This window comes from Rhinoderma darwinii (assembly GCF_050947455.1).
Source record: "Rhinoderma darwinii isolate aRhiDar2 chromosome 1 unlocalized genomic scaffold, aRhiDar2.hap1 SUPER_1_unloc_22, whole genome shotgun sequence".
NCBI lineage: Eukaryota > Metazoa > Chordata > Amphibia > Anura > Rhinodermatidae > Rhinoderma > Rhinoderma darwinii.
Genome location: NW_027461659.1, coordinates 248,478 through 271,808, shown reverse-complemented (window position 1 = coordinate 271,808; position 23,331 = coordinate 248,478). Strand labels below are relative to the sequence as shown.

General features: G+C 37.4%; 38 non-coding genes across 38 annotated transcripts; all 38 read right to left on the bottom strand.

Annotated features, from left to right (window-relative positions):
- Positions 1-853: 853 nt before the first annotated feature.
- On the bottom strand, positions 854-935 carry TRNAS-CGA (transfer RNA serine (anticodon CGA)). The gene has a single exon. It is a non-coding gene; the product is annotated as a tRNA-Ser (tRNA).
- Positions 936-1,258: 323 nt separating this feature from the next.
- TRNAS-CGA (transfer RNA serine (anticodon CGA)) lies at positions 1,259-1,340 on the bottom strand. Its single transcript has one exon. It is a non-coding gene; the product is annotated as a tRNA-Ser (tRNA).
- Positions 1,341-1,662: 322 nt separating this feature from the next.
- TRNAS-CGA (transfer RNA serine (anticodon CGA)) lies at positions 1,663-1,744 on the bottom strand. Its single transcript has one exon. It is a non-coding gene; the product is annotated as a tRNA-Ser (tRNA).
- A 323-nt stretch (positions 1,745-2,067) lies between these two features.
- On the bottom strand, positions 2,068-2,149 carry TRNAS-CGA (transfer RNA serine (anticodon CGA)). Its single transcript has one exon. It is a non-coding gene; the product is annotated as a tRNA-Ser (tRNA).
- Positions 2,150-2,471: 322 nt separating this feature from the next.
- TRNAS-CGA (transfer RNA serine (anticodon CGA)) lies at positions 2,472-2,553 on the bottom strand. Its single transcript has one exon. It is a non-coding gene; the product is annotated as a tRNA-Ser (tRNA).
- A 322-nt stretch (positions 2,554-2,875) lies between these two features.
- On the bottom strand, positions 2,876-2,957 carry TRNAS-CGA (transfer RNA serine (anticodon CGA)). Its single transcript has one exon. It is a non-coding gene; the product is annotated as a tRNA-Ser (tRNA).
- Positions 2,958-3,280: 323 nt separating this feature from the next.
- On the bottom strand, positions 3,281-3,362 carry TRNAS-CGA (transfer RNA serine (anticodon CGA)). Its single transcript has one exon. It is a non-coding gene; the product is annotated as a tRNA-Ser (tRNA).
- Positions 3,363-4,072: 710 nt separating this feature from the next.
- Positions 4,073-4,154, bottom strand: TRNAS-CGA (transfer RNA serine (anticodon CGA)). Its single transcript has one exon. It is a non-coding gene; the product is annotated as a tRNA-Ser (tRNA).
- A 322-nt stretch (positions 4,155-4,476) lies between these two features.
- Positions 4,477-4,558, bottom strand: TRNAS-CGA (transfer RNA serine (anticodon CGA)). The gene has a single exon. It is a non-coding gene; the product is annotated as a tRNA-Ser (tRNA).
- Positions 4,559-5,284: 726 nt separating this feature from the next.
- On the bottom strand, positions 5,285-5,366 carry TRNAS-CGA (transfer RNA serine (anticodon CGA)). Its single transcript has one exon. It is a non-coding gene; the product is annotated as a tRNA-Ser (tRNA).
- Positions 5,367-6,093: 727 nt separating this feature from the next.
- On the bottom strand, positions 6,094-6,175 carry TRNAS-CGA (transfer RNA serine (anticodon CGA)). The gene has a single exon. It is a non-coding gene; the product is annotated as a tRNA-Ser (tRNA).
- A 727-nt stretch (positions 6,176-6,902) lies between these two features.
- Positions 6,903-6,984, bottom strand: TRNAS-CGA (transfer RNA serine (anticodon CGA)). The gene has a single exon. It is a non-coding gene; the product is annotated as a tRNA-Ser (tRNA).
- A 1,132-nt stretch (positions 6,985-8,116) lies between these two features.
- On the bottom strand, positions 8,117-8,198 carry TRNAS-CGA (transfer RNA serine (anticodon CGA)). The gene has a single exon. It is a non-coding gene; the product is annotated as a tRNA-Ser (tRNA).
- A 322-nt stretch (positions 8,199-8,520) lies between these two features.
- TRNAS-CGA (transfer RNA serine (anticodon CGA)) lies at positions 8,521-8,602 on the bottom strand. Its single transcript has one exon. It is a non-coding gene; the product is annotated as a tRNA-Ser (tRNA).
- Positions 8,603-8,924: 322 nt separating this feature from the next.
- TRNAS-CGA (transfer RNA serine (anticodon CGA)) lies at positions 8,925-9,006 on the bottom strand. Its single transcript has one exon. It is a non-coding gene; the product is annotated as a tRNA-Ser (tRNA).
- Positions 9,007-9,329: 323 nt separating this feature from the next.
- Positions 9,330-9,411, bottom strand: TRNAS-CGA (transfer RNA serine (anticodon CGA)). Its single transcript has one exon. It is a non-coding gene; the product is annotated as a tRNA-Ser (tRNA).
- A 322-nt stretch (positions 9,412-9,733) lies between these two features.
- Positions 9,734-9,815, bottom strand: TRNAS-CGA (transfer RNA serine (anticodon CGA)). Its single transcript has one exon. It is a non-coding gene; the product is annotated as a tRNA-Ser (tRNA).
- Positions 9,816-10,525: 710 nt separating this feature from the next.
- Positions 10,526-10,607, bottom strand: TRNAS-CGA (transfer RNA serine (anticodon CGA)). The gene has a single exon. It is a non-coding gene; the product is annotated as a tRNA-Ser (tRNA).
- Positions 10,608-11,333: 726 nt separating this feature from the next.
- On the bottom strand, positions 11,334-11,415 carry TRNAS-CGA (transfer RNA serine (anticodon CGA)). Its single transcript has one exon. It is a non-coding gene; the product is annotated as a tRNA-Ser (tRNA).
- Positions 11,416-11,738: 323 nt separating this feature from the next.
- On the bottom strand, positions 11,739-11,820 carry TRNAS-CGA (transfer RNA serine (anticodon CGA)). The gene has a single exon. It is a non-coding gene; the product is annotated as a tRNA-Ser (tRNA).
- A 322-nt stretch (positions 11,821-12,142) lies between these two features.
- On the bottom strand, positions 12,143-12,224 carry TRNAS-CGA (transfer RNA serine (anticodon CGA)). The gene has a single exon. It is a non-coding gene; the product is annotated as a tRNA-Ser (tRNA).
- Positions 12,225-12,547: 323 nt separating this feature from the next.
- Positions 12,548-12,629, bottom strand: TRNAS-CGA (transfer RNA serine (anticodon CGA)). The gene has a single exon. It is a non-coding gene; the product is annotated as a tRNA-Ser (tRNA).
- Positions 12,630-12,951: 322 nt separating this feature from the next.
- On the bottom strand, positions 12,952-13,033 carry TRNAS-CGA (transfer RNA serine (anticodon CGA)). The gene has a single exon. It is a non-coding gene; the product is annotated as a tRNA-Ser (tRNA).
- A 1,099-nt stretch (positions 13,034-14,132) lies between these two features.
- TRNAS-CGA (transfer RNA serine (anticodon CGA)) lies at positions 14,133-14,214 on the bottom strand. The gene has a single exon. It is a non-coding gene; the product is annotated as a tRNA-Ser (tRNA).
- A 690-nt stretch (positions 14,215-14,904) lies between these two features.
- Positions 14,905-14,986, bottom strand: TRNAS-CGA (transfer RNA serine (anticodon CGA)). The gene has a single exon. It is a non-coding gene; the product is annotated as a tRNA-Ser (tRNA).
- Positions 14,987-15,308: 322 nt separating this feature from the next.
- TRNAS-CGA (transfer RNA serine (anticodon CGA)) lies at positions 15,309-15,390 on the bottom strand. Its single transcript has one exon. It is a non-coding gene; the product is annotated as a tRNA-Ser (tRNA).
- Positions 15,391-15,713: 323 nt separating this feature from the next.
- TRNAS-CGA (transfer RNA serine (anticodon CGA)) lies at positions 15,714-15,795 on the bottom strand. The gene has a single exon. It is a non-coding gene; the product is annotated as a tRNA-Ser (tRNA).
- A 322-nt stretch (positions 15,796-16,117) lies between these two features.
- On the bottom strand, positions 16,118-16,199 carry TRNAS-CGA (transfer RNA serine (anticodon CGA)). Its single transcript has one exon. It is a non-coding gene; the product is annotated as a tRNA-Ser (tRNA).
- A 1,099-nt stretch (positions 16,200-17,298) lies between these two features.
- TRNAS-CGA (transfer RNA serine (anticodon CGA)) lies at positions 17,299-17,380 on the bottom strand. Its single transcript has one exon. It is a non-coding gene; the product is annotated as a tRNA-Ser (tRNA).
- A 690-nt stretch (positions 17,381-18,070) lies between these two features.
- Positions 18,071-18,152, bottom strand: TRNAS-CGA (transfer RNA serine (anticodon CGA)). The gene has a single exon. It is a non-coding gene; the product is annotated as a tRNA-Ser (tRNA).
- Positions 18,153-18,474: 322 nt separating this feature from the next.
- TRNAS-CGA (transfer RNA serine (anticodon CGA)) lies at positions 18,475-18,556 on the bottom strand. The gene has a single exon. It is a non-coding gene; the product is annotated as a tRNA-Ser (tRNA).
- A 323-nt stretch (positions 18,557-18,879) lies between these two features.
- TRNAS-CGA (transfer RNA serine (anticodon CGA)) lies at positions 18,880-18,961 on the bottom strand. Its single transcript has one exon. It is a non-coding gene; the product is annotated as a tRNA-Ser (tRNA).
- Positions 18,962-19,283: 322 nt separating this feature from the next.
- Positions 19,284-19,365, bottom strand: TRNAS-CGA (transfer RNA serine (anticodon CGA)). Its single transcript has one exon. It is a non-coding gene; the product is annotated as a tRNA-Ser (tRNA).
- Positions 19,366-20,464: 1,099 nt separating this feature from the next.
- On the bottom strand, positions 20,465-20,546 carry TRNAS-CGA (transfer RNA serine (anticodon CGA)). Its single transcript has one exon. It is a non-coding gene; the product is annotated as a tRNA-Ser (tRNA).
- Positions 20,547-21,236: 690 nt separating this feature from the next.
- TRNAS-CGA (transfer RNA serine (anticodon CGA)) lies at positions 21,237-21,318 on the bottom strand. The gene has a single exon. It is a non-coding gene; the product is annotated as a tRNA-Ser (tRNA).
- Positions 21,319-21,640: 322 nt separating this feature from the next.
- Positions 21,641-21,722, bottom strand: TRNAS-CGA (transfer RNA serine (anticodon CGA)). The gene has a single exon. It is a non-coding gene; the product is annotated as a tRNA-Ser (tRNA).
- Positions 21,723-22,045: 323 nt separating this feature from the next.
- TRNAS-CGA (transfer RNA serine (anticodon CGA)) lies at positions 22,046-22,127 on the bottom strand. Its single transcript has one exon. It is a non-coding gene; the product is annotated as a tRNA-Ser (tRNA).
- Positions 22,128-22,449: 322 nt separating this feature from the next.
- Positions 22,450-22,531, bottom strand: TRNAS-CGA (transfer RNA serine (anticodon CGA)). Its single transcript has one exon. It is a non-coding gene; the product is annotated as a tRNA-Ser (tRNA).
- Positions 22,532-23,331: the final 800 nt, after the last annotated feature.

The following is a 23,331-nucleotide window of genomic DNA, read 5'->3' as shown; positions in this document are numbered from 1 at the left end:
TTCATGTATTTCGGGAAAATTTTAATTTCCGGTGTAAAATGCTCCGCTGTGAATAGCATTTGAACCTGTGCAGGGAGACCCCATTGGATTTCGAGTGCAACGCCTTAAACTCTCGGCCATCACAGCTTAGGTTTTGCTTTGTTTCTCTGAAATCTTCTGGGAACTGTAATTCAGGGGGCAATGCCTCAAATATTGGAAAAAGCTTTCGATTAGTCAAGGAGACCCTATGAAAGTCGATGAGTATAAGAAGTATTTTAGAGAAAGAGACACGTCTGATATAAGTTTTCTGAGAGGGAGGACAGAAATTGTTCTTTTCCTGAGAAACTGCAGCATGATTCATTTTAGTTATTTTACAGTTTTAATGGGTTTATGAGAAAGGAAAGGCTCAAAGTGAAACTAAAGGAATTAATATATTAAGGGAATGTTTTAATTTCCTGTATAGAATGCTTCGCGTTGAACAGTATTTGAACCTGTGCAGGGAGACCCCATTGGATTTCGAGTCCGATGCATTAACCTCTCGCCATCACAGCTTAAGTTTTGTTTTGTTTCTCGGAAATCTTCTGGGAACTGTAATTCAGGGAGCAATGTCTCAAATATTGGAAAAAGCTTTTGATTAGTGAAGGAGACCCTATGAATGTCAATGAGTATAAGAAGTATTTTAGAGAACGAGTCAGGTCTGATATAAGTATTCTGTGAAGGAGGAAACAAATTGTTCTTTTCCTGAGAAACCTCAGCATGATTCATTTTAGTTATTTTACCGTTTATATAGGTTTATGAGACAGGAAAGGCTCAAAGTGAAACTAAAGGAATTCATGTATTTCGGGAAAATTTTAATTTCCTGTGTAAAATGCTCCGCTGTGAACAGGATTTGAACCTGTGCAGGGAGACCCCATTGGATTTCGAGTGCAACGCCTTAAACTCTCGGCCATCACAGCTTAGGTTTTGCTTTGCTTCTCTGAAATCTTCTAGGAACTGTAATTCAGGGGGCAATGCCTCAAATATCGGAAAAAGCTTTTGATTAGTGAAGGAGAACCTATGAATGTCAATGAGTATAAGAAGTATTTTAGAGAACGAGTCAGGTCTGATATAAGTTTTCTGAGAAGGAGGACAGAAATTGTTCTTTTCCTGAGAAACTGCAGCATGATTCATTTTAGTTATTTTACAGTTTTAATAGGTTTATGAGACAGGAAAGTCTCAAAGTGAAACTAAAGGAATTCATGTATTTCGGGAAAGTTTTAATTTCCTGTGTAAAATGCTTTGCTGTGAACAGGATTTCAACCTGTGCAGGGAGACCCCATTGGATTTCGAGTGCAATGCCTTAACCTCTCGGCCATCACAGCTTAGGTTTTGCTTTGTTTCTCGGAAATCTTCTGGGAACTGTAATTCAGGGGCAATGTCTCAAAAATCGTAAAAAGCTTTTGATTAGTGAAGGAGAACTTATGTATGTCAATGAGTATAAGAAGTATTTTAGAGAACGAGTCAGGTCTGATATAAGTTTTCTGAGAAAGAGGAAAGAAATAGTTCTTTTCCTGAGAAACTGCAGCATAATTCATTTTAGTTATTTTACCGTTTTAATGGGTTTATGAGACAGGAAAGGCTCAAAGTGAAACTAAAGGAATTCATGTATTTCGGGAAAGTTTTAATTTCCTGTGTAAAATGCTTCGCTGTGAACAGGATTTCAACCTGTGCAGGGAGACCCCATTGGATTTCGAGTGCAATGCCTTAACCCCTCGGCCATCACAGCTTAGGTTTTGCTTTGTTTCTCGGAAATCTTCTGGGAACTGTAATTCAGGGGGCAATGTCTCAAATATTGGAAAAAGCTTTTGATTAGTGAAGGAGAACTTATGTATGTCAATGAGTATAAGAAGTATTTTAGAGAACGAGTCAGGTCTGATATAAGTTTTCTGAGAAGGAGGAAAGAAATAGTTCTTTTCCTGAGAAACCGCAGCATGATTCATTTTAGTTATTTTACAGTTTTAATGGATTTATGAGACAGGAAAGGCTCAAAGTGAAACTAAAGGAATTCATGTATTTCGGGAAAGTTTTAATTTCCTGTGTAAAATGCTTCGCTGTGAACAAGATTTGAACTTGTGCAGGGAAACCCCATTGGATTTCGAGTCCAACGCCTTAACCTCTCGGCCATCACAGCTTAGGTTTTGTTTTGTTTCTCGGAAATCTTCTGGGAACTGTAATTCAGGGGCAATGTTTCAAATATTGGAAAAAGCTTTTGATTAGTGAAGGAGAACTTATGAATGTCAATGAGTATAAGAAGTATTTTAAAGAACGAGTCAGGTCTGATATAAGTTTTCTGAGAAGGAGGACAGAAATTGTTCTTTTCCTGAGAAACTGCAGCATGATTCATTTTAGTTATTTTACAGTTTTAATAGGTTTATGAGACAGGAAAGGCTCAAAGTGAAACTAAAGGAATTCATGTATTTCGGGAAAGTTTTAATTTCCTGTGTAAAATGCTTTGCTGTGAACAGGATTTCAACCTGTGCAGGGAGACCCCATTGGATTTCGAGTGCAATGCCTTAACCTCTCGGCCATCACAGCTTAGGTTTTGCTTTGTTTCTCGGAAATCTTCTGGGAACTGTAATTCAGGGGCAATGTCTCAAAAATCGTAAAAAGCTTTTGATTAGTGAAGGAGAACTTATGTATGTCAATGAGTATAAGAAGTATTTTAGAGAACGAGTCAGGTCTGATATAAGTTTTCTGAGAAAGAGGAAAGAAATAGTTCTTTTCCTGAGAAACTGCAGCATAATTCATTTTAGTTATTTTACCGTTTTAATGGGTTTATGAGACAGGAAAGGCTCAAAGTGAAACTAAAGGAATTCATGTATTTCGGGAAAGTTTTAATTTCCTGTGTAAAATGCTTCGCTGTGAACAGGATTTCAACCTGTGCAGGGAGACCCCATTGGATTTCGAGTGCAATGCCTTAACCCCTCGGCCATCACAGCTTAGGTTTTGCTTTGTTTCTCGGAAATCTTCTGGGAACTGTAATTCAGGGGGCAATGTCTCAAATATTGGAAAAAGCTTTTGATTAGTGAAGGAGAACTTATGTATGTCAATGAGTATAAGAAGTATTTTAGAGAACGAGTCAGGTCTGATATAAGTTTTCTGAGAAGGAGGAAAGAAATAGTTCTTTTCCTGAGAAACCGCAGCATGATTCATTTTAGTTATTTTACAGTTTTAATGGGTTTATCCGACAGGAAAGGCTCAAAGTGAAACTAAAGGAATTCATGTATTTCGGGAAAGTTTTAATTTCCTTTGTAAGATGCTTCGCTGTGAACAGGATTTGAACCTGTGCAGGGAAACCCCATTGGATCTCGAGTCCAACGCCTTAACCTCTCGGCCATGACAGCTTAGGTTTTGCTCTGTTTCTCGGAAATCTTCTGGGAACTGTAATTCAGGGGCAATGTTTCAAATATTGGAAAAAGCTTTTGATTAGTGAAGGAGAACTTATGTATGTCAATGAGTATAAGAAGTATTTTAGAGAACGAGTCAGGTCTGATATAAGTTTTCTGAGAAGGAGGAAAGAAATAGTTCTTTTCCTCAGAAACTGCAGCATGATTCATTTTAGTTATTTTACAGTTTTAATGGGTTTATGTGACAGGAAAGGCTCAAAGTGAAACTAAAGGAATTCATGTATTTAGGGAAAGTTTTAATTTCCTGTGTAAAATGCTTCGCAGTGAACAGGATTTGAACCTGTGCAGGGAGACCACATTGGATTTCGAGTGCAATGCCTTAACCTCTCTGCCATCACAGCTTAGGTTTTGCTTTGTTTCTCGGAAATCTTCTGGGAACTGTAATTCAGGGGCAATGTCTCAAATATCGGAAAAAGCTTTTTATTAGTGAAGGAGAACCTATAAGAAGTATTTTGGAGAACGAGTCAGGTCTGATATAAGTTTTCTGAGAAGGAGGAAAGAAGTTGTTCTTTTCCTGAGAAACCGCAGCATGATTCATTTGAGTTATTTTACAGTTTTAATGGGTTTATGAGACAGGAAAGGCTCAAAGTGAAACTAAAGGAATTCATGTATTTCGGGAAAGTTTTAATTTCCTGTGTAAAATGCTTCGCTGTGAACAGGATTTCAACCTGTGCAGGGAGACCCCATTGGATTTCGAGTGCAATGCCTTAACCCCTCGGCCATCACAGCTTAGGTTTTGCTTTGTTTCTCGGAAATCTTCTGGGAACTGTAATTCAGGGGCAATGTCTCAAATATTGGAAAAAGCTTTTGATTAGTGAAGGAGAACTTATGAATGTCAATGAGTATAGGAAGTATTTTAGAGAAAGAGTCAGGTCTGATATAAGTTTTCTGAGAAGGAGGACAGAAATTGTTCTTTTCCTGAGAAACTGCAGCATGATTCATTTTAGTTATTTTACAGTTTTAATAGGTTTATGAGACAGGAAAGGCTCAAAGTGAAATTAAAGGAATTCATGTATTTTTGGAAAGTTTTAATTTCCTGTGTAAAATGCTTTGCTGTGAACAGGATTTCAACCTGTGCAGGGAGACCCCATTGGATTTCGAGTGCAATGCCTTAACCTCTCGGCCATCACAGCTTAGGTTTTGCTTTGTTTCTCGGAAATCTTCTGGGAACTGTAATTCAGGGGCAATGTCTCAAAAATCGTAAAAAGCTTTTGATTAGTGAAGGAGAACCTATGAATGTCAATGAGTATAAGAAGTATTTTAGAGAACGAGTCAGTTCTGATACAAGTTTTCTGAGAAGGAGGAAAGAAATTGTTCTTTTCCTGAGAAACCGCAGCATGATTCATTTTAGTTATTTTACAGTTTTAATAGGTTTATGAGACAGGAAAGGCTCAAAGTGAAACTAAAGGAATTCATGTATTTCGGGAAAATTTTTACTTCCTGTGTAAAATGCTTCACTGTGAACAGGTTTTGAACCTGTGCAGAGAAATCCTGTTGGATTTCGAGTCCAACGCATTAACCTCTCAGCCATCACAGCTTAGGTTTTGCTTTGTTTCTTGGAAATCTTCTGGGAACTGTAATTCAGGGGCAATGTCTCAAATATTGGAAAAAGCTTTTGAATAGTGAAGGAGAACTTCTGAATGTCAATGAGTATAAGAAGTATTTTAGAGAACGAGTCAGGTCTAATACAAGTTTTCTGAGAAGGAGGAAAGAAATTGTTATTTTCCTGAGAAACCGCAGCATGACTCATTTTAGTTATTTTACAGTTTTAATGGGTTTATGAGACAGGAAAGGCTCAAAGTGAAACTAAAGGAATTCATGTATTTCTGGAAAGTTTTAATTTCCTGTGTAAAATTCTGCGCTGTGAACAGGATTTGAACCTGTGCAGGGAAACCCCATTGGATTTCGAGTCCAACGCCTTAACCTCTCGGCCATCACAGCTTAGGTTTTGCTTTGTTTCTCGGAAATCTTCTGGGAACTGTAATTCAGGGGGCAATGTCTCAAATATTGGAAAAAGCTTTTGATTAGTGAAGGAGAACGTATGTATCTCAATGAGTATAAGAAGTATTTTAGAGAACGCGTCAGGTCTGATATAAGTTTTCTGAGAAGGAGGACAGAAATTGTTCTTTTCCTGAGAAACTGCAGCATGATTCATTTTAGTTATTTTACAGTTTTAATAGGTTTATGAGACAGGAAAGGCTCAAAGTGAAACTAAAGGAATTCATGTATTTCGGGAAAGTTTTAATTTCCTGGGTAAAATGCTTTGCTGTGAACAGGATTTCAACTTGTGCAGAGAGACCCCATTGGATTTCGAGTGCAATGCCTTAACCCCTCGGCCATCACAGCTTAGGTTTTGTTTTGTTTCTCGGAAATCTTCTGGGAACTGTAATTCAGGGTTAATGTTTCAAATATTGGAAAAAGCTTTTGATTAGTGAAGGAGAACTTATGAATGTCAATGAGTATAAGAAGTATTTTAGAGAACGAGTCAGTTCTGATACAAGTTTTCTGAGAAGGAGGAAAGAAATTGTTCTTTTCCTGAGAAACTGCAGCATGATTCATTTTAGTTATTTTACAGTTTTAATAGGTTTATGAGACAGGAAAGGCTCAAAGTGAAACTAAAGGAATTCATGTATTTCTGGAAAGTTTTAATTTCCTGTGTAAAATGCTTTGCTGTGAACAGGATTTCAACCTGTGCAGGGAGACCCCATTGGATTTCGAGTGCAATGCCTTAACCTCTCGGCCATCACAGCTTAGGTTTTGCTTTGTTTCTCGGAAATCTTCTGGGAACTGTAATTCAGGGGCAATGTCTCAAAAATCGTAAAAAGCTTTTGATTAGTGAAGGAGAACCTATGAATGTCAATGAGTATAAGAAGTATTTTAGAGAACGAGTCAGTTCTGATACAAGTTTTCTGAGAAGGAGGAAAGAAATTGTTCTTTTCCTGAGAAACCGCAGCATGATTCATTTTAGTTATTTTACAGTTTTAATAGGTTTATGAGACAGGAAAGGCTCAAAGTGAAACTAAAGGAATTCATGTATTTCGGGAAAATTTTTACTTCCTGTGTAAAATGCTTCACTGTGAACAGGTTTTGAACCTGTGCAGAGAAATCCTGTTGGATTTCGAGTCCAACGCATTAACCTCTCAGCCATGACAGCTTAGGTTTTGCTTTGTTTCTTGGAAATCTTCTGGGAACTGTAATTCAGGGGCAATGTCTCAAATATTGGAAAAAGCTTTTGAATAGTGAAGGAGAACTTATGAATGTCAATGAGTATAAGAAGTATTTTAGAGAACGAGTCAGGTCTAATACAAGTTTTCTGAGAAGGAGGAAAGAAATTGTTATTTTCCTGAGAAACCGCAGCATGATTCATTTTAAGTTATTTTACAGTTTTAATGGGTTTATGAGACAGGAAAGGCTCAAAGTGAAACTAAAGGAATTCATGTATTTCTGGAAAGTTTTAATTTCCTGTGTAAAATGCTGCGCTGTGAACAGGATTTGAACCTGTGCAGGGAAACCCCATTGGATTTCGAGTCCAACGCCTTAACCTCTCGGCCATCACAGCTTAGGTTTTGCTTTGTTTCTCGGAAATCTTCTGGGAACTGTAATTCAGGGGGCAATGTCTCAAATATTGGAAAAAGCTTTTGATTAGTGAAGGAGAACGTATGTATGTCAATGAGTATAAGAAGTATTTTAGAGAACGAGTCAGGTCTGATATAAGTTTTCTGAGAAGGAGGACAGAAATTGTTCTTTTCCTGAGAAACTGCAGCATGATTCGTTTTAGTTATTTTACAGTTTTAATAGGTTTATGAGACAGGAAAGGCTCAAAGTGAAACTAAAGGAATTCATGTATTTCGGGAAAGTTTTAATTTCCTGGGTAAAATGCTTTGCTGTGAACAGGATTTCAACCTGTGCAGAGAGACCCCATTGGATTTCGAGTGCAATGCCTTAACCCATCGGCCATCACAGCTTAGGTTTTGTTTTGTTTCTCGGAAATCTTCTGGGAACTGTAATTCAGGGGCAATGTCTCAAAAATCGTAAAAAGCTTTTGATTAGTGAAGGAGAACCTATGAATGTCAATGAGTATAAGAAATATTTTAGAGAACGAGTCAGTTCTGATACAAGTTTTCTGAGAAGGAGGAAAGAAATTGTTCTTTTCCTGAGAAACCGCAGCATGATTCATTTTAGTTATTTTACAGTTTTAATAGGTTTATGAGACAGGAAAGGCTCAAAGTGAAACTAAAGGAATTCATGTATTTCGGGAAAATTTTTACTTCCTGTGTAAAATGCTTCACTGTGAACAGGTTTTGAACCTGTGCAGAGAAATCCTGTTGGATTTCGAGTCCAACGCATTAACCTCTCGGCCATCACAGCTTAGGTTTTGCTTTGTTTCTCGGAAATCTTCTGGGAACTGTAATTCAGGGGGCAATGTCTCAAATATTGGAAAAAGCTTTTGATTAGTGAAGGAGAACGTATGTATGTCAATGAGTATAAGAAGTATTTTAGAGAACGAGTCAGGTCTGATATAAGTTTTCTGAGAAGGAGGAAAGAAATAGTTCTTTTCCTGAGAAACCGCAGCATGATTCATTTTAGTTATTTTACAGTTTTAATGGATTTATGAGACAGGAAAGGCTCAAAGTGAAACTAAAGGAATTCATGTATTTCGGGAAAGTTTTAATTTCCTGTGTAAAATGCTTCGCTGTGAACAACATTTGAACTTGTGCAGGGAAACCCCATTGGATTTCGAGTCCAACGCCTTAACCTCTCGGCCATCACAGCTTAGGTTTTGTTTTGTTTCTCGGAAATCTTCTGGGAACTGTAATTCAGGGGCAATGTTTCAAATATTGGAAAAAGCTTTTGATTAGTGAAGGAGAACTTATGAATGTCAATGAGTATAAGAAGTATTTTAGAGAACGAGTCAGGTCTGATATAAGTTTTCTGAGAAGGAGGACAGAAATTGTTCTTTTCCTGAGAAACTGCAGCATGATTCATTTTAGTTATTTTACAGTTTTAATAGGTTTATGAGACAGGAAAGGCTCAAAGTGAAACTAAAGGAATTCATGTATTTCGGGAAAGTTTTAATTTCCTGTGTAAAATGCTTTGCTGTGAACAGGATTTCAACCTGTGCAGGGAGACCCCATTGGATTTCGAGTGCAATGCCTTAACCTCTCGGCCATCACAGCTTAGGTTTTGCTTTGTTTCTCGGAAATCTTCTGGGAACTGTAATTCAGGGGCAATGTCTCAAAAATCGTAAAAAGCTTTTGATTAGTGAAGGAGAACTTATGTATGTCAATGAGTATAAGAAGTATTTTAGAGAACGAGTCAGGTCTGATATAAGTTTTCTGAGAAAGAGGAAAGAAATAGTTCTTTTCCTGAGAAACTGCAGCATAATTCATTTTAGTTATTTTACCGTTTTAATGGGTTTATGAGACAGGAAAGGCTCAAAGTGAAACTAAAGGAATTCATGTATTTCGGGAAAGTTTTAATTTCCTGTGTAAAATGCTTCGCTGTGAACAAGATTTGAACTTGTGCAGGGAAACCCCATTGGATTTCGAGTCCAACGCCTTAACCTCTCGGCCATCACAGCTTAGGTTTTGCTTTGTTCCTCGGAAATCTTCTGGGAACTGTAATTCAGGGGGCAATGTCTCAAATATTGGAAAAAGCTTTTGATTAGTGAAGGAGAACGTATGTATGTCAATGAGTATAAGAAGTATTTTAGAGAACGAGTCAGGTCTGATATAAGTTTTCTGAGAAGGAGGAAAGAAATAGTTCTTTTCCTGAGAAACCGCAGCATGATTCATTTTAGTTATTTTACAGTTTTAATGGATTTATGAGACAGGAAAGGCTCAAAGTGAAACTAAAGGAATTCATGTATTTCGGGAAAGTTTTAATTTCCTGTGTAAAATGCTTCGCTGTGAACAAGATTTGAACTTGTGCAGGGAAACCCCATTGGATTTCGAGTCCAACGCCTTAACCTCTCGGCCATCACAGCTTAGGTTTTGTTTTGTTTCTCGGAAATCTTCTGGGAACTGTAATTCAGGGGCAATGTTTCAAATATTGGAAAAAGCTTTTGATTAGTGAAGGAGAACTTATGAATGTCAATGAGTATAAGAAGTATTTTAGAGAACGAGTCAGGTATGATATAAGTTTTCTGAGAAGGAGGACAGAAATTGTTCTTTTCCTGAGAAACTGCAGCATGATTCATTTTAGTTATTTTACAGTTTTAATAGGTTTATGAGACAGGAAAGGCTCAAAGTGAAACTAAAGGAATTCATGTATTTCGGGAAAGTTTTAATTTCCTGTGTAAAATGCTTCGCTGTGAACAGGATTTGAACCTGTGCAGGGAAACCCCATTGGATTTCGAGTCCAACGCCTTAACCTCTCGGCCATCACAGCTTAGGTTTTTTTCTGTTTCTCGGAAATCTTCTGGGAACTGTAATTCATGGGCAATGTTACAAATATTGGAAAAAGCTTTTGATTAGTGAAGGAGAACTTATGTATGTCAATGAGTATAAGAAGTATTTTAGAGAACGAGTCAGGTCTGATATAAGTTTTCTGAGAAGGAGGAAAGAAATAGTTCTTTTCCTCAGAAACTGCAGCATGATTCATTTTAGTTATTTTACAGTTTTAATGGGTTTATGTGACAGGAAAGGCTCAAAGTGAAACTAAAGGAATTCATGTATTTAGGGAAAGTTTTAATTTCCTGTGTAAAATGCTTCGCAGTGAACAGGATTTGAACCTGTGCAGGGAGACCACATTGGATTTCGAGTGCAATGCCTTAACCTCTATGCCATCACAGCTTAGGTTTTGCTTTGTTTCTCGGAAATCTTCTGGGAACTGTAATTCAGGGGCAATGTCTCAAATATCGGAAAAAGCTTTTGATTAGTGAAGGAGAACCTATAAGAAGTATTTTGGAGAACGAGTCAGGTCTGATATAAGTTTTCTGAGAAGGAGGAAAGAAGTTGTTCTTTTCCTGAGAAACCGCAGCATGATTCATTTGAGTTATTTTACAGTTTTAATGGGTTTATGAGACAGGAAAGGCTCAAAGTGAAACTAAAGGAATTCATGTATTTCGGGAAAGTTTTAATTTCCTGTGTAAAATGCTTCGCTGTGAACAGGATTTCAACCTGTGCAGGGAGACCCCATTGGATTTCGAGTGCAATGCCTTAACCTCTCGGCCATCACAGCTTAGGTTTTGCTTTGTTTCTCGGAAATCTTCTGGGAACTGTAATTCAGGGGCAATGTCTCAAAAATCGTAAAAAGCTTTTGATTAGTGAAGGAGAACTTATGAATGTCAATGAGTATAGGAAGTATTTTAGAGAAAGAGTCAGTTCTGATACAAGTTTTCTGAGAAGGAGGAAAGAAATTGTTATTTTCCTGAGAAACCGCAGCATGATTCATTTGAGTTATTTTACAGTTTTAATAGGTTTATGAGACAGGAAAGGCTCAAAGTGAAACTAAAGGAATTCATGTATTTCGGGAAAATTTTTACTTCCTGTGTAAAATGCTTCACTGTGAACAGGTTTTGAATCTGTGCAGAGAAATCCTGTTGGATTTCGAGTCCAACGCATTAACCTCTCAGCCATCACAGCTTAGGTTTTGCTTTGTTTCTTGGAAATCTTCTGGGAACTGTAATTCAGGGGCAATGTCTCAAATATTGGAAAAAGCTTTTGAATAGTGAAGGAGAACTTATGAATGTCAATGAGTATAAGAAGTATTTTAGAGAACGAGTCAGGTCTAATACAAGTTTTCTGAGAAGGAGGAAAGAAATTGTTATTTTCCTGAGAAACCGCAGCATGATTCATTTTAGTTATTTTACAGTTTTAATGGGTTTATGAGACAGGAAAGGCTCAAAGTGAAACTAAAGGAATTCATGTATTTCGGGAAAGTTTTCATTTCCTGTGTAAAATGCTGCGCTGTGAACAGGATTTGAACCTGTGCAGGGAAACCCCATTGGATTTCGAGTCCAACGCCTTAACCTCTCGGCCATCACAGCTTAGGTTTTGCTTTGTTTCTCGGAAATCTTCTGGGAACTGTAATTCAGGGGGCAATGTCTCAAATATTGGAAAAAGCTTTTGATTAGTGAAGGAGAACGTATGTATGTCAATGAGTATAAGAAGTATTTTAGAGAACGAGTCAGGTCTGATATAAGTTTTCTGAGAAGGAGGACAGAAATTGTTCTTTTCCTGAGAAACTGCAGCATGATTCATTTTAGTTATTTTACAGTTTTAATAGGTTTATGAGACAGGAAAGGCTCAAAGTGAAACTAAAGGAATTCATGTATTTCGGGAAAGTTTTAATTTCCTGTGTAAAATGCTGCGCTGTGAACAGGATTTGAACCTGTGCAGGGAGACCCCATTGGTTTTCGAGTGCAATGCCTTAACCTCTCGGCCATCACAGCTTAGGTTTTGCTTTGTTTCTCGGAAATCTTCTGGGAACTGTAATTCAGGGGCAATGTCTCAAAAATCGTAAAAAGCTTTTGATTAGTGAAGGAGAACTTATGTATGTCAATGAGTATAAGAAGTATTTTAGAGAACGAGTCAGGTCTGATATAAGTTTTCTGAGAAAGAGGAAAGAAATATTTCTTTTCCTGAGAAACTGCAGCATAATTCATTTTAGTTATTTTACCGTTTTAATGGGTTTATGAGACAGGAAAGGCTCAAAGTGAAACTAAAGGAATTCATGTATTTCAGGAAAGTTTTAATTTCCTGTGTAAAATGCTTCGCTGTGAACAGGATTTCAACCTGTGCAGGGAGACCCCATTGGATTTCGAGTGCAATGCCTTAACCCCTCGGCCATCACAGCTTAGGTTTTGCTTTGTTTCTCGGAAATCTTCTGGGAACTGTAATTCAGGGGGCAATGTCTCAAATATTGGAAAAAGCTTTTGATTAGTGAAGGAGAACTTATGTATGTCAATGAGTATAAGAAGTATTTTAGAGAACGAGTCAGGTCTGATATAAGTTTTCTGAGAAGGAGGAAAGAAATAGTTCTTTTCCTGAGAAACCGCAGCATGATTCATTTTAGTTATTTTACAGTTTTAATGGGTTTATGCGACAGGAAAGGCTCAAAGTGAAACTAAAGGAATTCATGTATTTCGGGAAAGTTTTAATTTCCTTTGTAAGATGCTTCGCTGTGAACAGGATTTGAACCTGTGCAGGGAAACCCCATTGGATTTCGAGTCCAACGCCTTAACCTCTCGGCCATCACAGCTTAGGTTTTGCTCTGTTTCTCGGAAATCTTCTGGGATCTGTAATTCAGGGGCAATGTTTCAAATATTGGAAAAAGCTTTTGATTAGTGAAGGAGAACTTATGTATGTCAATGAGTATAAGAAGTATTTTAGAGAACGAGTCAGGTCTGATATAAGTTTTCTGAGAAGGAGGAAAGAAATAGTTCTTTTCCTGAGAAACCGCAGCATGATTCATTTTAGTTATTTTACAGTTTTAATGGGTTTATGCGACAGGAAAGGCTCAAAGTGAAACTAAAGGAATTCATGTATTTCGGGAAAGTTTTAATTTCCTTTGTAAGATGCTTCGCTGTGAACAGGATTTGGACCTGTGCAGGGAAACCCCATTGGATTTCGAGTCCAACGACTTAACCTCTCGGCCATCACAGCTTAGGTTTTGCTCTGTTTCTCGGAAATCTTCTGGGAACTGTAATTCAGGGGCAATGTTTCAAATATTGGAAAAAGCTTTTGATTAGTGAATGAGAACTTATGTATGTCAATGAGTATAAGAAGTATTTTAGAGAACGAGTCAGGTCTGATATAAGTTTTCTGAGAAGGAGGAAAGAAATAGTTCTTTTCCTCAGAAACTGCAGCATGATTCATTTTAGTTATTTTACAGTTTTAATGGGTTTATGTGACAGGAAAGGCTCAAAGTGAAACTAAAGGAATTCATGTATTTCGGGAAAGTTTTAATTTCCTGTGTAAAATGCTTCGCAGTGAACAGGATTTGAACCTGTGCAAGGAGACCACATTGGATTTCGAGTGCAATGCCTTAACCTCTCTGCCATCACAGCTTAGGTTTTGCTTTGTTTCTCGGAAATCTTCTGGGAACTGTAAATCAGGGGCAATGTCTCAAAAATCGTAAAAAGCTTTTGATTAGTGAAGGAGAACCTATAAGAAGTATTTTAGAGAACGAGTCAGGTCTGATATAAGTTTTCTGAGAAGGAGGAAAGAAGTTGTTCTTTTCCTGAGAAACTGCAGCATGATTCATTTGAGTTATTTTACAGTTTTAATGGGTTTATGAGACAGGAAAGGCTCAAAGTGAAACTAAAGGAATTTATGTATTTCGGGAAAGTTTTAATTTCCTGTGTAAAATGCTTCGCTGTGAACAGGATTTCAACCTGTGCAGGGAGACCGCATTGGATTTCGAGTGCAATGCCTTAACCCCTCGGCCATCACAGCTTAGGTTTTGCTTTGTTTCTCGGAAATCTTCTGGGAACTGTAATTCAGGTGCAATGTCTCAAAAATCGTAAAAAGCTTTTGATTAGTGAAGGAGAACCTATAAGAAGTATTTTAGAGAACGAGTAAGGTCTGATATAAGTTTTCTGAGAAGGAGGAAAGAAGTTGTTCTTTTCCTGAGAAACCGCAGCATGATTCATTTTAGTTATTTTACAGTTTTAATAGGTTTATGAGACAGGAAAGGCTCAAAGTGAAATAAAAAGGAATTCATGTATTTTGGGAAAGTTTTAATTTCCTGTGTAAAATGCTTAGCTGTGAACAAGATTTGAACCTGTGCAGGGAGACACCATTCGATTTCGAGTGCAATGCCTTAACCTCTCGGCCATCACAGCTAAGATTTTGCTTTGTTTCTCGGAAATCTTCTGGGAACTGTAATTGAGGGGCAATGTCTCAAATATCGGAAAAAGCTTTTGATTAGTGAAGGAGAACCTATGAAGGTCAATGAGTATAAGAAGTATTTTAGAGAACGAGTCAGGTCTGATATAAGTTTTCTGAGAAGGAGGACAGAAATTGTTATTTTCCTGAGAAACCGCAGCATGATTCATTTTAGTTATTTTACAGTTTTAATAGGTTTATGAGACAGGAAAGGCTCAAAGTGAAACTAAAGGAATTCATGTATTTCGGGAAAGTTTTAATTTCCTGTGTAAAATGCTTCGCTGTGAACAGGTTTTGAACCTGTGCAGTGAAATCCTGTTGGATTATCAAGCCATCACAGCTAAGGTTTTGCTTTGTTTCTCGGAAATCTTCTGGGAACTGTAATTCAGGGGCAATGTCTCAAATATCGGAAAAAGCTTTTGATTAGTGAAGGAGAACCTATAAGAAGTATTTTAGAGAACGAGTCAGGTCTGATATAAGTTTTCTGAGAAGGAGGAAAGAAGTTGTTCTTTTCCTGAGAAACCACAGCATGATTCATTTTAGTTATTTTACAGTTTTAATGGGTTTATGAGACAGGAAAGGCTCAAAGTGAAACTAAAGGAATTCATGTATTTCGGGAAAGTTTTAATTTCCTGTGTAAAATGCTTCGCTGTGAACAAGATTTGAACCTGTGCAGGGAGACGCCATTGGATTTCGAGTGCAATGCCTTAACCTCTCGGCCATCACAGCTAAGGTTTTGCTTTGTTTCTTGGAAATCTTCTGGGAACTGTAATTCAGGGGCAATGTCTCAAATATTGGAAAAAGCTTTTGAATAGTGAAGGAGAACTTATGAATGTCAATGAGTATAAGAAGTATTTTAGAGAACGAGTCAGGTCTAATACAAGTTTTCTGAGAAGGAGGAAAGAAATTGTTATTTTCCTGAGAAACCGCAGCATGATTCATTTTAGTTATTTTACAGTTTTAATGGGTTTATGAGACAGGAAAGGCTCAAAGTGAAACTAAAGGAATTCATGTATTTCTGGAAAGTTTTAATTTCCTGTGTAAAATGCTACGCTGTGAACAAGATTTGAACTTGTGCAGGGAAACCCCATTGGATTTCGAGTCCAACGCATTAACCGCTCGGCCATCACAGCTTAGGTTTTGTTTTGTTTCTCGGAAATCTTCTGGGAACTGAAATTCGAGGGGCAATGTTTCAAATATTGGAAAAAGCTTTTGATTAGTGAAGGAGAACTGATGAATGTCAATGAGTATAAGAAGTATTTTAGAGAACGAGTCAGGTCTGATATAAGTTTTCTGAGAAGGAGGACAGAAATTGTTCTTTTCCTGAGAAACTGCAGCATGATTCATTTTAGTTATTTTACAGTTTTAATAGGTTTATGAGACAGGAAAGGCTCAAAGTGAAACTAAAGGAATTCATGTATTTCGGGAAAGTTTTAATTTCCTGTGTAAAATGCTTTGCTGTGAACAGGATTTCAACCTGTGCAGGGAGACCCCATTGGATTTCGAGTGCAATGCCTTAACCTCTCGGCCATCACAGCTTAGGTTTTGCTTTGTTTCTCGGAAATCTTCTGGGAACTGTAATTCAGGGGCAATGTCTCAAAAATCGTAAAAAGCTTTTGATTAGTGAAGGAGAACTTATGTATGTCAATGAGTATAAGAAGTATTTTAGAGAACGAGTCAGGTCTGATATAAGTTTTCTGAGAAGGAGGAAAGAAATAGTTCTTTTCCTGAGAAACCGCAGCATGATTCATTTTAGTTATTTTACAGTTTTAATGGGTTTATGCGACAGGAAAGGCTCAAAGTGAAACTAAAGGAATTCATGTATTTCGGGAAAGTTTTAATTTCCTTTGTAAGATGCTTCGCTTTGAACAGGATTTGAACCTGTGCAGGGAAACCCCATTGGATTTCGAGTCCAACGCCTTAACCTCTCGGCCATCACAGCTTAGGTTTTGCTCTGTTTCTCGGAAATCTTCTGGGAACTGTAATTCAGGGGCAATGTTTCAAATATTGGAAAAAGCTTTTGATTAGTGAAGGAGAACTTATGTATGTCAATGAGTATAAGAAGTATTTTAGAGAACGAGTCAGGTCTGATATAAGTTTTCTGAGAAGGAGGAAAGAAATAGTTCTTTTCCTCAGAAACTGCAGCATGATTCATTTTAGTTATTTTACAGTTTTAATGGGTTTATGTGACAGGAAAGGCTCAAAGTGAAACTAAAGGAATTCATGTATTTCGGGAAAGTTTTAATTTCCTGTGTAAAATGCTTCGCAGTGAACAGGATTTGAACCTGTGCAAGGAGACCACATTGGATTTCGAGTGCAATGCCTTAACCTCTCTGCCATCACAGCTTAGGTTTTGCTTTGTTTCTCGGAAATCTTCTGGGAACTGTAAATCAGGGGCAATGTCTCAAAAATCGTAAAAAGCTTTTGATTAGTGAAGGAGAACCTATAAGAAGTATTTTAGAGAACGAGTCAGGTCTGATATAAGTTTTCTGAGAAGGAGGAAAGAAGTTGTTCTTTTCCTGAGAAACTGCAGCATGATTCATTTGAGTTATTTTACAGTTTTAATGGGTTTATGAGACAGGAAAGGCTCAAAGTGAAACTAAAGGAATTTATGTATTTCGGGAAAGTTTTAATTTCCTGTGTAAAATGCTTCGCTGTGAACAGGATTTCAACCTGTGCAGGGAGACCGCATTGGATTTCGAGTGCAATGCCTTAACCCCTCGGCCATCACAGCTTAGGTTTTGCTTTGTTTCTCGGAAATCTTCTGGGAACTGTAATTCAGGTGCAATGTCTCAAAAATCGTAAAAAGCTTTTGATTAGTGAAGGAGAACCTATAAGAAGTATTTTAGAGAACGAGTAAGGTCTGATATAAGTTTTCTGAGAAGGAGGAAAGAAGTTGTTCTTTTCCTGAGAAACCGCAGCATGATTCATTTTAGTTATTTTACAGTTTTAATAGGTTTATGAGACAGGAAAGGCTCAAAGTGAAATAAAAAGGAATTCATGTATTTTGGGAAAGTTTTAATTTCCTGTGTAAAATGCTTAGCTGTGAACAAGATTTGAACCTGTGCAGGGAGACACCATTCGATTTCGAGTGCAATGCCTTAACCTCTCGGCCATCACAGCTAAGATTTTGCTTTGTTTCTCGGAAATCTTCTGGGAACTGTAATTGAGGGGCAATGTCTCAAATATCGGAAAAAGCTTTTGATTAGTGAAGGAGAACCTATGAAGGTCAATGAGTATAAGAAGTATTTTAGAGAACGAGTCAGGTCTGATATAAGTTTTCTGAGAAGGAGGACAGAAATTGTTATTTTCCTGAGAAACCGCAGCATGATTCATTTTAGTTATTTTACAGTTTTAATAGGTTTATGAGACAGGAAAGGCTCAAAGTGAAACTAAAGGAATTCATGTATTTCGGGAAAGTTTTAATTTCCTGTGTAAAATGCTTCGCTGTGAACAGGTTTTGAACCTGTGCAGTGAAATCCTGTTGGATTATCAAGCCATCACAGCTAAGGTTTTGCTTTGTTTCTCGGAAATCTTCTGGGAACTGTAATTCAGGGGCAATGTCTCAAATATCGGAAAAAGCTTTTGATTAGTGAAGGAGAACCTATAAGAAGTATTTTAGAGAACGAGTCAGGTCTGATATAAGTTTTCTGAGAAGGAGGAAAGAAGTTGTTCTTTTCCTGAGAAACCACAGCATGATTCATTTTAGTTATTTTACAGTTTTAATGGGTTTATGAGACAGGAAAGGCTCAAAGTGAAACTAAAGGAATTCATGTATTTCGGGAAAGTTTTAATTTCCTGTGTAAAATGCTTCGCTGTGAACAAGATTTGAACCTGTGCAGGGAGACGCCATTGGATTTCGAGTGCAATGCCTTAACCTCTCGGCCATCACAGCTAAGGTTTTGCTTTGTTTCTTGGAAATCTTCTGGGAACTGTAATTCAGGGGCAATGTCTCAAATATTGGAAAAAGCTTTTGAATAGTGAAGGAGAACTTATGAATGTCAATGAGTATAAGAAGTATTTTAGAGAACGAGTCAGGTCTAATACAAGTTTTCTGAGAAGGAGGAAAGAAATTGTTATTTTCCTGAGAAACCGCAGCATGATTCATTTTAGTTATTTTACAGTTTTAATGGGTTTATGAGACAGGAAAGGCTCAAAGTGAAACTAAAGGAATTCATGTATTTCTGGAAAGTTTTAATTTCCTGTGTAAAATGCTACGCTGTGAACAAGATTTGAACTTGTGCAGGGAAACCCCATTGGATTTCGAGTCCAACGCATTAACCGCTCGGCCATCACAGCTTAGGTTTTGTTTTGTTTCTCGGAAATCTTCTGGGAACTGAAATTCGAGGGGCAATGTTTCAAATATTGGAAAAAGCTTTTGATTAGTGAAGGAGAACTGATGAATGTCAATGAGTATAAGAAGTATTTTAGAGAACGAGTCAGGTCTGATATAAGTTTTCTGAGAAGGAGGACAGAAATTGTTCTTTTCCTGAGAAACTGCAGCATGATTCATTTTAGTTATTTTACAGTTTTAATAGGTTTATGAGACAGGAAAGGCTCAAAGTGAAACTAAAGGAATTCATGTATTTCGGGAAAGTTTTAATTTCCTGTGTAAAATGCTTTGCTGTGAACAGGATTTCAACCTGTGCAGGGAGACCCCATTGGATTTCGAGTGCAATGCCTTAACCTCTCGGCCATCACAGCTTAGGTTTTGCTTTGTTTCTCGGAAATCTTCTGGGAACTGTAATTCAGGGGCAATGTCTCAAAAATCGTAAAAAGCTTTTGATTAGTGAAGGAGAACTTATGTATGTCAATGAGTATAAGAAGTATTTTAGAGAACGAGTCAGGTCTGATATAAGTTTTCTGAGAAGGAGGAAAGAAATAGTTCTTTTCCTGAGAAACCGCAGCATGATTCATTTTAGTTATTTTACAGTTTTAATGGGTTTATGCGACAGGAAAGGCTCAAAGTGAAACTAAAGGAATTCATGTATTTCGGGAAAGTTTTAATTTCCTTTGTAAGATGCTTCGCTTTGAACAGGATTTGAACCTGTGCAGGGAAACCCCATTGGATTTCGAGTCCAACGCCTTAACCTCTCGGCCATCACAGCTTAGGTTTTGCTCTGTTTCTCGGAAATCTTCTGGGAACTGTAATTCAGGGGCAATGTTTCAAATATTGGAAAAAGCTTTTGATTAGTGAAGGAGAACTTATGTATGTCAATGAGTATAAGAAGTATTTTAGAGAACGAGTCAGGTCTGATATAAGTTTTCTGAGAAGGAGGAAAGAAATAGTTCTTTTCCTCAGAAACTGCAGCATGATTCATTTTAGTTATTTTACAGTTTTAATGGGTTTATGTGACAGGAAAGGCTCAAAGTGAAACTAAAGGAATTCATGTATTTCGGGAAAGTTTTAATTTCCTGTGTAAAATGCTTCGCAGTGAACAGGATTTGAACCTGTGCAAGGAGACCACATTGGATTTCGAGTGCAATGCCTTAACCTCTCTGCCATCACAGCTTAGGTTTTGCTTTGTTTCTCGGAAATCTTCTGGGAACTGTAAATCAGGGGCAATGTCTCAAAAATCGTAAAAAGCTTTTGATTAGTGAAGGAGAACCTATAAGAAGTATTTTAGAGAACGAGTCAGGTCTGATATAAGTTTTCTGAGAAGGAGGAAAGAAGTTGTTCTTTTCCTGAGAAACTGCAGCATGATTCATTTGAGTTATTTTACAGTTTTAATGGGTTTATGAGACAGGAAAGGCTCAAAGTGAAACTAAAGGAATTTATGTATTTCGGGAAAGTTTTAATTTCCTGTGTAAAATGCTTCGCTGTGAACAGGATTTCAACCTGTGCAGGGAGACCGCATTGGATTTCGAGTGCAATGCCTTAACCCCTCGGCCATCACAGCTTAGGTTTTGCTTTGTTTCTCGGAAATCTTCTGGGAACTGTAATTCAGGTGCAATGTCTCAAAAATCGTAAAAAGCTTTTGATTAGTGAAGGAGAACCTATAAGAAGTATTTTAGAGAACGAGTAAGGTCTGATATAAGTTTTCTGAGAAGGAGGAAAGAAGTTGTTCTTTTCCTGAGAAACCGCAGCATGATTCATTTTAGTTATTTTACAGTTTTAATAGGTTTATGAGACAGGAAAGGCTCAAAGTGAAATAAAAAGGAATTCATGTATTTTGGGAAAGTTTTAATTTCCTGTGTAAAATGCTTAGCTGTGAACAAGATTTGAACCTGTGCAGGGAGACACCATTCGATTTCGAGTGCAATGCCTTAACCTCTCGGCCATCACAGCTAAGATTTTGCTTTGTTTCTCGGAAATCTTCTGGGAACTGTAATTGAGGGGCAATGTCTCAAATATCGGAAAAAGCTTTTGATTAGTGAAGGAGAACCTATGAAGGTCAATGAGTATAAGAAGTATTTTAGAGAACGAGTCAGGTCTGATATAAGTTTTCTGAGAAGGAGGACAGAAATTGTTATTTTCCTGAGAAACCGCAGCATGATTCATTTTAGTTATTTTACAGTTTTAATAGGTTTATGAGACAGGAAAGGCTCAAAGTGAAACTAAAGGAATTCATGTATTTCGGGAAAGTTTTAATTTCCTGTGTAAAATGCTTCGCTGTGAACAGGTTTTGAACCTGTGCAGTGAAATCCTGTTGGATTATCAAGCCATCACAGCTAAGGTTTTGCTTTGTTTCTCGGAAATCTTCTGGGAACTGTAATTCAGGGGCAATGTCTCAAATATCGGAAAAAGCTTTTGATTAGTGAAGGAGAACCTATAAGAAGTATTTTAGAGAACGAGTCAGGTCTGATATAAGTTTTCTGAGAAGGAGGAAAGAAGTTGTTCTTTTCCTGAGAAACCACAGCATGATTCATTTTAGTTATTTTACAGTTTTAATGGGTTTATGAGACAGGAAAGGCTCAAAGTGAAACTAAAGGAATTCATGTATTTCGGGAAAGTTTTAATTTCCTGTGTAAAATGCTTCGCTGTGAACAAGATTTGAACCTGTGCAGGGAGACGCCATTGGATTTCGAGTGCAATGCCTTAACCTCTCGGCCATCACAGCTAAGGTTTTGCTTTGTTTCTTGGAAATCTTCTGGGAACTGTAATTCAGGGGCAATGTCTCAAATATTGGAAAAAGCTTTTGAATAGTGAAGGAGAACTTATGAATGTCAATGAGTATAAGAAGTATTTTAGAGAACGAGTCAGGTCTAATACAAGTTTTCTGAGAAGGAGGAAAGAAATTGTTATTTTCCTGAGAAACCGCAGCATGATTCATTTTAGTTATTTTACAGTTTTAATGGGTTTATGAGACAGGAAAGGCTCAAAGTGAAACTAAAGGAATTCATGTATTTCTGGAAAGTTTTAATTTCCTGTGTAAAATGCTACGCTGTGAACAAGATTTGAACTTGTGCAGGGAAACCCCATTGGATTTCGAGTCCAACGCATTAACCTCTCGGCCATCACAGCTTAGGTTTTGTTTTGTTTCTCGGAAATCTTCTGGGAACTGAAATTCGAGGGGCAATGTTTCAAATATTGGAAAAAGCTTTTGATTAGTGAAGGAGAACTGATGAATGTCAATGAGTATAAGAAGTATTTTAGAGAACGAGTCAGGTCTGATATAAGTTTTCTGAGAAGGAGGACAGAAATTGTTCTTTTCCTGAGAAACTGCAGCATGATTCATTTTAGTTATTTTACAGTTTTAATAGGTTTATGAGACAGGAAAGGCTCAAAGTGAAACTAAAGGAATTCATGTATTTCGGGAAAGTTTTAATTTCCTGTGTAAAATGCTTTGCTGTGAACAGGATTTCAACCTGTGCAGGGAGACCCCATTGGATTTCGAGTGCAATGCCTTAACCTCTCGGCCATCACAGCTTAGGTTTTGCTTTGTTTCTCGGAAATCTTCTGGGAACTGTAATTCAGGGGCAATGTCTCAAAAATCGTAAAAAGCTTTTGATTAGTGAAGGAGAACTTATGTATGTCAATGAGTATAAGAAGTATTTTAGAGAACGAGTCAGGTCTGATATAAGTTTTCTGAGAAGGAGGAAAGAAATAGTTCTTTTCCTGAGAAACCGCAGCATGATTCATTTTAGTTATTTTACAGTTTTAATGGGTTTATGCGACAGGAAAGGCTCAAAGTGAAACTAAAGGAATTCATGTATTTCGGGAAAGTTTTAATTTCCTTTGTAAGATGCTTCGCTTTGAACAGGATTTGAACCTGTGCAGGGAAACCCCATTGGATTTCGAGTCCAACGCCTTAACCTCTCGGCCATCACAGCTTAGGTTTTGCTCTGTTTCTCGGAAATCTTCTGGGAACTGTAATTCAGGGGCAATGTTTCAAATATTGGAAAAAGCTTTTGATTAGTGAAGGAGAACTTATGTATGTCAATGAGTATAAGAAGTATTTTAGAGAACGAGTCAGGTCTGATATAAGTTTTCTGAGAAGGAGGAAAGAAATAGTTATTTTCCTCAGAAACTGCAGCATGATTCATTTTAGTTATTTTACAGTTTTAATGGGTTTATGTGACAGGAAAGGCTCAAAGTGAAACTAAAGGAATTCATGTATTTCGGGAAAGTTTTAATTTCCTGTGTAAAATGCTTCGCAGTGAACAGGATTTGAACCTGTGCAGGGAGACCACATCGGATTTCGAGTGCAATGCCTTAACCTCTCTGCCATCACAGCTTAGGTTTTGCTTTGTTTCTCGGAAATCTTCTGGGAACTCTAAATCAGGGGCAATGTCTCAAAAATCGTAAAAAGCTTTTGATTAGTGAAGGAGAACCTATAAGAAGTATTTTAGAGAACCAGTCAGGTCTGATATAAGTTTTCTGAGAAGGAGGAAAGAAGTTGTTCTTTTCCTGAGAAACCGCAGCATGATTCATTTGAGTTATTTTACAGTTTTAATGGGTTTATGAGACAGGAAAGGCTCAAAGTGAAACTAAAGGAATTTATGTATTTCGGGAAAGTTTTAATTTCCTGTGTAAAATGCTTCGCTGTGAACAGGATTTCAACCTGTGCAGGGAGACCGCATTGGATTTCGAGTGCAATGCCTTAACCCCTCGGCCATCACAGCTTAGGTTT